The following is a 12089-nucleotide window of genomic DNA, read 5'->3' on the forward strand; positions in this document are numbered from 1 at the left end:
GAGCTGAGTAGGTAGGACTCGCTTACCTTCTTGGCAGGGTAGGCTTCTGTTTGTACCTACCAGTATAACCTGGAACTTCTCTTTACCACAAAACCATGGTAGAGTTAATTTGTGTTAAGCTTATGATCTGTAATTAACCTCTCCCACCCAGCTCCTTCATGAAGAACTTTTGCTCAGCTAGTTGCATCTCATCCTGATTTTGTGAAGCTGATTATTCTTATCTAAGTACAGTACCTTGCACTTGTCTTACTGAATTACATCATGGTTTTCATACTATTTTTTCCCAATTTGTCAAGACAATTTTTAATTCTAATTTTGTCCTCCAAGGTACTTGCAGGTCCTTCTCAGCTTTGTATCATCCTCAGATCTAATAAGCATCATCTGTTCCAACAGATGTAATACACTAATAAGTGACTGGTTGCTGGATTGTTCCCTAATCCAATAAGTATTTATTATCTTTACTGTCATTACATAAGAAACTAGATTTTAGCAAGTTCAGCATCAGTGTGTATCAGATACAACTTAGAGGTATCTGCTCTGTGACCACAAAAGTGAAGGCAATGCAGAGTACAGAGACCTGAGCCAGCTAGCATAGATAGCACATAAATACTCACTAAACTTGAAATAGTAATTAGTAGCATAATTTGCACTGCTCCATCTAATTCTCTAGGTAGTGGTTGGTTTGGTTTTTTTCCCCGAGAAGCTCATATCTGCAAAAACTTGCTGCCTGTTCAGATATGGCTGCACCATTGATCAGGCCCCCACTGAAAAAAACCCATAATTTAGGTAAAAATTGTGATGGCTCAACTTTTTCGTGGGGGTGGGACATCATAATTCACCTCAACAGCCACATCCCATCCAGGCAGCTGTTAGTAAAATCTAATAGTTTAATAAAAAAGCCTAATTAATAATATGTGTCGCCGTATAACTTTATTATATTTACTTTTGCTTCCTAAAATTTGCATCGCTGTGTCATTAAATGTACTCTTGTATCAAAGCTACCGATCGCTTACAAATTAAATTCTTGATTTGCATCCACGCGAAGGATGGAAGATCCTGAAAATGTCCAGAATTGTGTTTACCGCTGTCTCTGGATAAAGATGCAAGACTCTGGTGTAAATACACAGAGGCCACAGAGACCTATGGGAGACCCACCCAGAGTCTGAAGACCTGGGACCACAGTATTCAGACCCCTGCACTCGCTCCGAATCTGCAGTTTTGGGGCCCGGAGCCGTGCAGTGGTGCTTGTGCCGTGCTAAGGGAGTCAGCGGGTTTGCAGAGGTCTGGTGCCACACGGGCACGGTGCTCTTCGGTCAGGCTTCCCGCTGGTCCAGGTGCCCGTCAGCGCTCCTCACCCTGGTGGGATGCAAGGATGCCTGAAGGCAGAGGCAAGTCTGCAGGCAGTATCTGCTGGAGACTGCTCAGCTGATCCGTTGCTTTAAGTTAAAAACATTTTAATGGGCCATTCTCAGTAGTTTCAGCTGGGAAGGCATCAGATAATATGCAGGTGGCAGATAACCTGGAGAGCACATAACCGTCCAGGGAGGAATCGTGGAAAGTGGTGGTCCAGAGAGACATTGTCACGCATGTGACGTGCAGCATGCAGCAAATGAGATCTGCTTGTTGGATGAGAGCTGGCAGTAAATCAATGCAAATTTGAGCTGGGAGAGCACAGGGTAAAGGACATTTCTTTCCATGCAGCCCTGATGCGGAGGGGTCTTCTGCAGTACCACCCCGTGGCTCTTGGCCTTCAGTGCCTAAATCACCTGTGAAGGTGGTTCAGGAGCCCCAAGTCATTCAGGCATTTGAAAAACGCTATCCTCTAGAGCTTTTTGGCTATAGTCTCTAATGGGATACAGCAGGGAATTTGTGTCCCTGAAGTAATTTAAAAGTTGTTTGGAACAAAAAACAGAAAATAACCATTTAGGTCTCCAAAATAATTCTTTACAAGAAGAAATAACTGCAGTTTAACGTGGGAGGAAGAGAAACCAAGCCAGTAGTAGCTCCAGATCAGCCACGAAGAAATGTGCTACATGTCAGATGGTGATAAATCCGGAACAGCACTATACCTATACATCTTCACTGTGGTGTAGGTATGGCTGCAGTTCATCTTAGGGCTAACTGCACATGTGGGGACTGTGGCGATGCAGCCTGGCGCGTGTGTGTGTCCGGGGGGGTTAAATGTGTGCCCCCCTGCTCCCCACAGGGCCGTGCTCAGTGGGTACGGGAGCTCCATCTCTGAAGAGTGAGGTGAGGTGGGTGCGTATGTATGTTAGCTGTGGTTGTGTGTGTAACCACTGTGCTGGCATGGCCCGCGCCTGTGCTAGAGAAAATACATTTCTATCAGATAACCTTATATCTTTCTTTATGCAGAGGGAGATACGAGCAGCAAAAGTTACTGGTCGCTGTGGCCCTGAAATGTTCTCTTAACCATACAAATCAGCCACCACATGTCTAATTAAGGACTGCTTTTCATAAAATACTCTTACAAGCAAAGTTTTGAAATTATTAAAAGTGTGCTGGAAAAAAATCGGTGTTGTATTTTAAAAAGTGATAATTCAATTTGCACATATTATCTAAGTACCTCTGTGTGTATACATGTAAGTGTGTTCTGTGTCTGTGTGTGTATGTAAACAGGCTCAAACCCCACTGAGTTTTATTTAAACCCGGTCATGATCAAGAGTTTTTTAGACAGTGGTTAATTCTTGCCTGTTTGAGCAGGGAATAATATTTTCTCATGTTCTAAATTAGATAGCTGTCCAGATAAAAATGATGATAATATAGTTAACGCACACACAGAACCTATTTACAAAGAAAAGACAAAGCAGCGTGTTTTGGTTAAACAGACTATTTACAACTCTCTTTGCACTTTTTTATTTCCTTTATTTTGGTATTGTAGCCAGTGCCTAAGAAATGGATTGTCTCTGATGCTGATACATTGTTACACGGAGCCATTTGATTAGAGGAAGAAACATCTATTTAACAACACATAAAGGAAATTAAAGAGCAAGACCAGTCTTAGCTGCAGTATTTTCCATGGCCTTGAAAACCTTCAGCCAGAGTCTCAGCTGCTATAAATTGGGATAAACTCCAGTATCTTAAAGCTGCATTGGTTTATGTGACCCAAGGAGAGGACCTTTGGGATTTGTGGGACCTCTCTATAAATACCAGAGCTTTCAACCTGCCAGGGTCAAAATAAATAATGCTTTTGGTCCAGTCCTGGCTCTGTGCTTACGTGTCGCTTCTTGATTTAAGAAGCATCGCGTGAAGCAGCAGAGGGGAGAAGGGAGCCTTCAGCAGCTCTGCACTTCTCCCCAGCAAAACCTCCACCAGGGTGCTGCCCTTTTCGTCTCGCAGATGAGGAAACTGATGCAGAGAGAAGCTGTCTCCTCACTGCCATGCTAAAAAATGCACTGTTTTTGTAACCAAAAGAGGCAGTGGCAGAACTTTCCAGTACTAAGTGAGGGGCAAACCCTTCTGGGGAACCTCTGGCAGGGCAAGAAAACTTTGTTCCTCCGAGCCCCTCGCTTGCCACTGGAGTGACATGGGAAGCAGGTGGAGAAAAGAGGAACGACAGCAACAGCGTTCATGTTCTCAGAGGCTAAAACTGAAGGGGCGAAGTGCTGCTCTTACAGCACTCGCCTTGCGCCCGCAGAGATGCTTCATCCGACCGAGGGCAAAACGAATTAAATGGTAGGTCCCCACCAGCTCTACCTGTGCAATTGTGCCCATCTGCAGTGGGTGGGTAGATGGACACACAGGGACAAAATTGGGCAAGCTAAATTGTTAGGAATGTAAATGCAGAGGAATGGGATTTTTTAATTACTGTATTTTCCCCCTGAGAGAAAAGAGGCAGTGATGAATGCATACCTTGGGAGCTGAGGATTGGCAAAAGGTGTTAATCCGAGTTTTATCCAGAGGAAAAAGGCAGCGGTCTGTGAGGTGCCAGCGACGCTCCCGGCAGCGGCAGTGGAGCACAGAGCGATTCCTCCCTGCGGCGGGCGCAGCAGGTTTGCTGTACCAGCAGGCGTAGCTGCAGGCTGCTATCATCATAAACCTCCAGCTATTTTTATTTCGTCAAAACAAATGCAAAGTTCACCCCTAAATGGGTACCAAATGCTCTAAAAGGGTCTTGGGCTTTTCCTAACATGGGAAAGACGCAGCAAACCAAGCCACGTGTCTTGTGCCCGCGCAGGGAAGGTGTGTGGAGGGACAGCAGGAAAGGCTGAGGAGCGTTTGCTGTGGGGGCTTGGTTGGAGCTGGGTGAACAGCTGAAGACGTGAGCTGTGTCACTGGCATTGACAGGGTGGCAGGGTTGAGGGCCTAAGGCACACAAACCCAGCCAGGTCTCTCTTCTGAAGGGGCAGGAGCTTTGGCAGCACCTTGGCTGCCAGTGGCAGTAGCGGAGCAGATGCCATCAACAGCCAAGGGAAGTTCAGGGCAGAAACAGGCAGGCGCGTTGCAGGCAAGCCTCGTCTCACCTCAGCTGCTTCCAAGGTCTGTAGGTGCCCCGTGGGAGCTAATCAACCTCCCAGGCCCGCCAGCCTTCTTAATTTTACTGATTTAAAAATAGCCTCAGGCTCCTTAAGGGACTGCAGCTGAGGAGACTCCCTCATAACCGGGCTGGCTGAACGGGCCCTGTAAAACCCACCCGCTCCCCCGCAAGGGCGTTTCCCAAGCGTGATAGAAATAGACATTTCTACGTTTCTGTCTTTGCATGCGCTCCAATTCCCCCACGTTTTGCAAGACGGAAACATGGCAGAAGGGGATGGCCCCAGGGCAGCCAGCGCTGGCATCCACCAGAGATTCGGCAGAAGAAATCCCAACAAGGAGAAGCCAGCAGGTCTTACTGCAGAGGCCACAGGCTTTCCTTCCTCATACTTGCTAGCTTCTCAGAGGGGTCCTGCTACTGCTGATGCCAAAGGTTAGGGGACTTCGGGTTTTATTTTGAACAGTGATATTATTTTGCATCTGCAGGAACAGGATAGCTGGTGAGGCCGTTAGGATTCTGCCATGGGGGTGTGCTGACTGCTCAGGATGAATACACATCCCCCAGGCTCTGCCTCTGGGTCCTCTCCTCTGGGCCCTCCCGTTGCCTCCAGCTCTGCCAGAAGACTGTAGGACGTTCCTATAGTAAATCTAGTAATCTGGCTGGTGGACAAAGCTGCTCTCTTTTACTCAGGCACCTGAGGAGACCTTCTATGGCTTATTCACAGCCAACCTGTGCTGACAGACACCTTGGGATCCTGAAAAAGATCATTATGCTTAAAAAGATGAGATGCTGACTTCCATTTCCAACAGCCAGGGCACTTCTCACTGCCAAGCAGCTACCCACAGCTCCTGCACAGCACGAGCACACGGGCAGTCTCCGTAAATCCACACGCTAGTTTATCCTAATACCCTGCTCAAGTAACCCAGCCCAAGTTTACTCCTTCCAGCTGCGCATCCAGCTCCAGTAATTAGTATCTAATCCCAGCGAAACCCAGCTGCTGCAGGTCTTGTCGCTGAGGAGCCCCACCACAAACTCCAGCTGGTTCAATGGGCATCAACCCCGTTAACGGGAGCTCCTGACACCACGACGCTGCAGCACACATTTCTAGATAAAATTCATGTTGGGACATGTTTCCATCGCTGAGCAAACTAAATCCAAGTTCTATAAATACCACAGCTTATCAGGACTTGGGTTTTTTATCAGTTTTATTGCAAATTGGCGCAAGTGTATGGACTCCTGCACCATGAAGCCACATCCAGCTACGTCTTAGAAAGAAGCTAAAAAATAAAGGAGAGGCAGCTGTTTCTCTCTGCAGTATTCATGAGGTAACAATAGTAACAATAAAGGGAAGTAAAATAGAGCAGTTATATTACGATATTTTTTAAAAAGTAAGGATCCAATTGAATATAAAATGAACACTGATTTTAGGCACTTTGACAGACTAACGTTTGATTCTAACAACAGAGTCATTTTCTGAGAAGAGCAGAAAGAAAGCTGTGTCAAGAGGAAACAACCGTCACTTTGTATAGAGAGGTGCTGCTGAGTAGCACTGCTGGAGTCCTTTATTTAAATAGGAATAATTATATTGCACAGGAAACTTGGATTTGAAAGCAGTTCCTCTGATTATTACTCCTGAAGAGGAATGTATCTGCTGCATTCACCAAAGCCTGAAGGCTGGTCTCGTATCAGAGAGAATCATCTGCATTATGGCTAAAATTAAAGCCAAGGGAGAGGAAACAAACAAGAAAGGACATAAAACTCCCAAATGCCAGGTCCAAAAAAAAAGTCCTTTCCACCAAGAAGTGGTGAAAAGTCTTTTAGAGTGAACATCTGATGTAGACGGAGGTGAGAGGCAAATACGAGAATAATTACGCCGCACTTGGTTTCCACTTGAAAAGGAATCCCGACTGGCTCCTCGCCATATGATGTCCCTTCACTGCTCTACACCTCCTGCTTTCCATCGGGTTCCCACCATACCTGCGAGCTCTCATCAAAACCTTTCCTGTGGACAGCATTCACTGTGAAAGACTGGAAAATTTCTCTGGCCACATAATTGTAAGCAGAGAGCTGCTTCTGCTGCTGAAGCGGGGTTTGTTTGCAGTCAGCCTGGATTGCAGCCTGCCCTCTCCGTCTTCTCCCTGATCTTAAAACGTTGGACGGAGCGGCGAGGCACTGCCTGCATGAAAGTCGAATCCTCTCCAGGAAGGTCTAGACCACTCTACCTTCCACGCAAAGCAAATCCGTAATTAAACGACGCTTTAAATGCTCAGGCTGTTGTGGTTTCCCGCTTTAGTTATGAACATGAAGACCGTCTGGTCAGTCCCACTGGAAGTGACTCTCACACAGGCTTTGGTAAGCTTGCAAGGAACTTCTCTGCGTGGTCAAGAGCAGCGTGGCTCTTAATTTGGATCCAAGGGTTTCCTAAGGGAGGCCAGCAGAATCAAGTGGGTGAAGATGAAAGCCTCTGCGCACAGATTAAAACAGGATTGGCTAATACTGCTCATAAGTAGCAAGAGGACCTTTTCCCCCTGAAGTTTCTCTAAGCAGTAAAGGATTCGTATTAATGTGCATGTGTAGTGGTGGGGAAAGGTATTTGATTGCTGCAGAACAGGTCACTTACTTATAAATCATCTCCTTGCCTTTCAGGCAGCGTGCTCAATCTGTGCTGGCAAGAGAAATCAATTCATTGCAACTAATGAGCCTAAATGACCCGTTAAAGCGCTGCGACGGTGCAAGGACCGAAACGTGCTCCTCAACCACATGATGGTAAAAAAGCCTACGTCATTTCTAGAATGAAAGGTAGAAAAGAGGAACAAGATGCTTTAAAAAAACAACCACTCTCAGACGAAAATAAAGGTGCAGAAGCTGGCAGGTGGCATGGGGTTCCCGTGGTGCACATACGCTCAGAAGAGAAGCTCAGGTGAAAGCCAGAGCAAGAAGGATCTGGCTCTCTGGAGGCAGGACCGGGGATGCACAGCACCTCACCGTGTGCCCCAGCTCAACGGAGGAGGGGGTCACCCTAGGCATCTCCGTAGGCAGCCGGGCTGGGAAGGCTCCAGAAGAGGCAATCCTGCCTAGAAGTTGAATGTTGTTGCCCTCTGGCAAAGCCTCAGTTGCTCTTTCTCTGTTTGCTTATACAGAAAGCCTGGGGCTGAATGCAAAAGGCCTGAATTTTGTGTGGTAAAAGCATACTTCTGTTCTGCCTGCACACAGAAAAGGATGCTCAGAAGAAAACTATTGCACTGTTTAGGCAATCCATATAAACGCTGTGCTACCTCTGGCAAATAGAGTGGCTGCAAGTAAGGAAGTGCAGCATTGTCTGACAATTTGATGTAATTTGGTTTCATTTGCCTTTTAGGCTTTCTGTATAGAATCATAGAATCATGGAATGGTTTGGGTTGGAAGAGAACTTTAAAGGTCATCTAGTCCAACCCCCCCTACTAAGGGCAGGGACATCTTCAACTCGATCAGGTTGCTCAGAGCCCCGTCCAACCTGACCTTGAATGTTTCCAGGGATGGGGCATCTACCACCTCTCTGGGCAACCTGTGCCAGTGTTTTACCTCCCTCATAGTAAAAAATTTCTTCCTTATATCTAGTCTGAATTTACCCTCTTTCAGTTTAAAACCATTCCCCCTTGTCCTGTCGCAACAGGCCCTGCTAAAAAGTTTGTCCCCATCTTTCTTACAAGCCCCCCTTTAAGTACTGAAAGGCCACAGTGAGGTCTCCCTGAAGCCTTCTTTTCTCCAGGCTGAACAACCCCAACTCTCTCAGCCTTTCTTCATAGGAGAGGCGTTCCATCCCCCTGATCATTTTTGTGGCCTTCCTCTGGATCCGCTCCAACAGGTCCATGTCTTTCGTGTGCTGAGGACCCCAGAGCTGGACGCAGTACTGCAGGTGGGGTCTCACCAGAGCAGAGGAGAGGGGCACAATCACCTCCCTTGACCTGCTGGCCACGCTGCTTTTGATGCAGCCCAGGATACGGTTGGCCTTCTGGGCTGCAAGGGCACATTGCTGGCTCATGACCAGCTTTTCGTCCACCAGTACCCCCAAGTCCTTCTTGGCAGGGCTGCTCTCAATCCCTTCATCCCCCAGCCTGTATTGATATCAGGGGTTGCCCCGACCCAGGTGCAGGACCTTGCACTTGGCCTTGTTGAACCTCATGAGGTTCACACGGGACCACTTCTCAAGCTTGTCCAGGTCCCTCTGGATGGCATCCCGTCCCTCAGGTCGACCGCACCACTCAGCTTGGTGTCATCTGCAAACTTGCTGAGGGTGCGCTCGATCCCACTGTCTATGTCATTGATGAAGATATTAAACAGTACTGGTCCCAGTATGGACCCCTGTGGGACACCACTCATCACTGATCTCCATCCAGACATTGAGCCATTGACCACTACTCTCTGGATGCGACCACCCAGCCAATTCCTCATCCATCAAATCCATATCTCTCCAATTTAGAGAGAAGGATGTTGTGGGGGACTGGGTCAAAGGCCTTACAGAGGTCCAGATAGATGACATCAGTAGCTCTGGCCCACTGATGTAGTCACTCCATCATAGAAGGCCACTAGGTTGGTCAGGCAGGACTTGCCCTTGGTGAAGCCACGCTGGCTGTCTCAAATCACCTCCCTGTCCTCCACGTGCCTTAGCATAGGTTCTTAGCATAGCTAAGCCTTAGCATAGGAGGATCTGTATGTTGTTATAAATTATTCTTTAGACTGTACTTCATAAAACAGAATATTTGAAATACCTTGTGAAGAGTGAGACGAACTGATCTAGATGACAGATGAGCACATTTGAAATGTGCGTTTAAAGATGACTGAAGCAAACTTGAAATGTAAGTAGCCTGGCCCTTAAAAGCTACAAATGATGCGTGATCAATCTAACAAGTAAGTTGGGGAGAAAAACACCAAACAAAAATCCTCATACATACCTGCAACTTCAAATAAAATTGAAGAAGTTCAGCCTCTCCCATCATCCAAGTAAAAGGAAATAAAACGGAAAGTCCAGAGGCCACAGGAGGAGTTGCCAGTGTGCTTCTGCTGCTGCCCATAAGCACATACCGTGGACTCCAAGACGACAGCTGAGGAATGGGCAGTGCCATTAGCCCAGGGACTTCTCCAGCGATTGGTCTTGGAAAATTCACACTCATGGAGGAGGGCACTCATTCTCTATTAGAAGAGTTCAACCTCACTTATTTCCTCTAGAATGGGTATAAAGTAATCACTTTTAAGGTCAACAGAAAGGGAAAATGCTTTCTCTCACATCCTATAGTTAGAAAGCCTACTGAAATCTGCTCGAGGCTGACCGCTTTTTTCCCATGTGAGTCCTCGTTTACTTGTACGTGCTTTTCTTTTGAGCGCATTCGGCTTGAGGAAGGACACAAAACAGGACTTTTGCCTTTCACCATTTATCTTAAACCTGGAAATGACTGTGTGGGCTCTACCTGACGCCTGTCCACAGACAGCTTGATATCAAGCCTTATGGACAGAGAAATTAAATCAACATAACTACATTGGATAGAGTAGGGCACAATCGTTTCACATGAAACATTGAAAGAGAATGATTTATTTGCATACAGGGACAGTTCATCCCATTGCAGTTGCATTCAGACTAAGTCATACTGATAACATCACACCTTCATTGGCATAATAATAATTGAATAAAGCCCATGTGAAGATTAAGCCTTAAGAAATTACATGCCAAATGTAATGTACGGTATGGGCTACCGTATTTCTTCATTCCTCCCTATAACATGGTAAGAGATACGAACATCTTGAATCCACCAAATCTGTAAAATTCGTGTTGTCAATTTTCATGACTTTCTCAAGATTTTTACGAGCTGCTCTTTAACCTCCATGAGCACGTGGGCATGTTAGGTGACATGAAAAACATTTCTAGGCATGGTAGGAGAGAAAAAAGCTTAAATATGCAAGCTGAATGTACTCCAAATACCTACAGAGAAGAACAGGGTTTTTAACTATCAGACCATTTAAGCGAATCTCATGATTTTGTGATTTCCTGGGCATGATGGTGTTTTAAAATCCATCAAAACCATTGTTACGATTGACAGTCCCTGGTGAAAACTGGTGGGGTTCATTGAGTGAACTCATCTGAGGTGTTGTAGAGCATCTGAGACACCTGCATGGGGCTGGCAGACTTAAGATACCCACCCAGACCTGGGCTCCTCCACAGCAGCAGCTTTAGGCCAAGTGGGCACCCTGCAGGGTCTGAAATGGTACTTGGCAGCTACAGAGAGAAAGCTGGATCCCACCCTAACAGCTTCCCAAGTGTGGAAAAACTCGCTTGCTCGCAGTCCTGAGCTGTGCTGTCAGCTACCAACTTTAGCATCTCCGAACGTGCTCCGCTGGCGTTCAGTGTGGTGACTACAACCGTAAAACAAGGAAATAAAAGCATTTCCTCCCTCTACCCCTCCGTGAAAAGGAGGGGCATTCGTGGCAAATGTAAACACAGCTCAGGTTTTTAGCGCAGGCACACACCTGCGTGACCATCCCTGGGGGCCGTTCCTACAAGGTGAACCTCACACCATTGTGGCCACCCTGGTCACCACCACATCCCGGCATCTATTTGGTCTGGTGACCCTCTGAGGCACCACCCACCACGCAGGCTACACCCTGACTGTTTTGTGACAATTAGACTAAGGAGGACACTCACCAGAATTTGTTTTCCTTAAAAGCTGTATCCAAATCCAACTCTTTGAAGATGAGAGGAGCAGGGCGTCTTTCCTGTAGTGTTTTTCCTCAATCATAAAGCCAAGTGTATTTTCCTCATTCTGTAAGAAGCTTTGGTGGAAATAATGCAACTGCCACACAACATTGCATAAGCAGCTCACACCAATATCTTCCTTTCACATTTCTTAGTGTTTTTTTCCCCTGCTACAGCAGAAGGTATCTTCATGTAATGAAACATGTAATTTATTTTCTACAATTGCTACGGTTTAATTACAGAATTAGAAGAATAAGAATTTAGAAGACATTTCTGTAATTTATTCATTCACAGATAACCTAACTATATATTCTATACCTTTCACTATTTGCTCGAATACATTACACACGAACAATAGTAACTGCTTTAATGAAACAGCTGAGATGGTATTGCCCTCACACACCCACCCGCTCCAGCAATAAAAATCATCTTGACCCATGCCAAAAGCCCCCAGAACTGTCAATTATATGACATTAAAAAGGCAGGTTACTCGACAAAAGGCTTGGCTAGCGAAATGATTGCAGGCATAAAGAGCATGTTATGCATATGATCAGATGCCAAGGAAGGTTTTCAGCAATTCCAGGCAAGGCATTTTTTGGGTCCCATGAATTCATGCAATAAATGCCATTAGCAGAAGACTCAATGCCCACACTGTCAAGCAGCCTTGCCCACAAGTCCTTTTTTCCATCATCACCCACAGAACAGAAATGTCGGGTTGTTCCTAGGCTCTCTTCTGGAGTGAAACAACTCTTCCTGAGACAAAACCCAGCTGCTGTTTCGGTAACTTGCTCAACAGACACTCCCAAAATGCAGCGCGGACAAGGCTGAACCAGTTTTGGCTTCCTTTGCTGTATACAAACATGCAAAGCTATC

Source organism: Calonectris borealis, chromosome 1, assembly GCF_964195595.1.
Source record: "Calonectris borealis chromosome 1, bCalBor7.hap1.2, whole genome shotgun sequence".
Classification (NCBI taxonomy): Eukaryota; Metazoa; Chordata; class Aves; order Procellariiformes; family Procellariidae; genus Calonectris; species Calonectris borealis.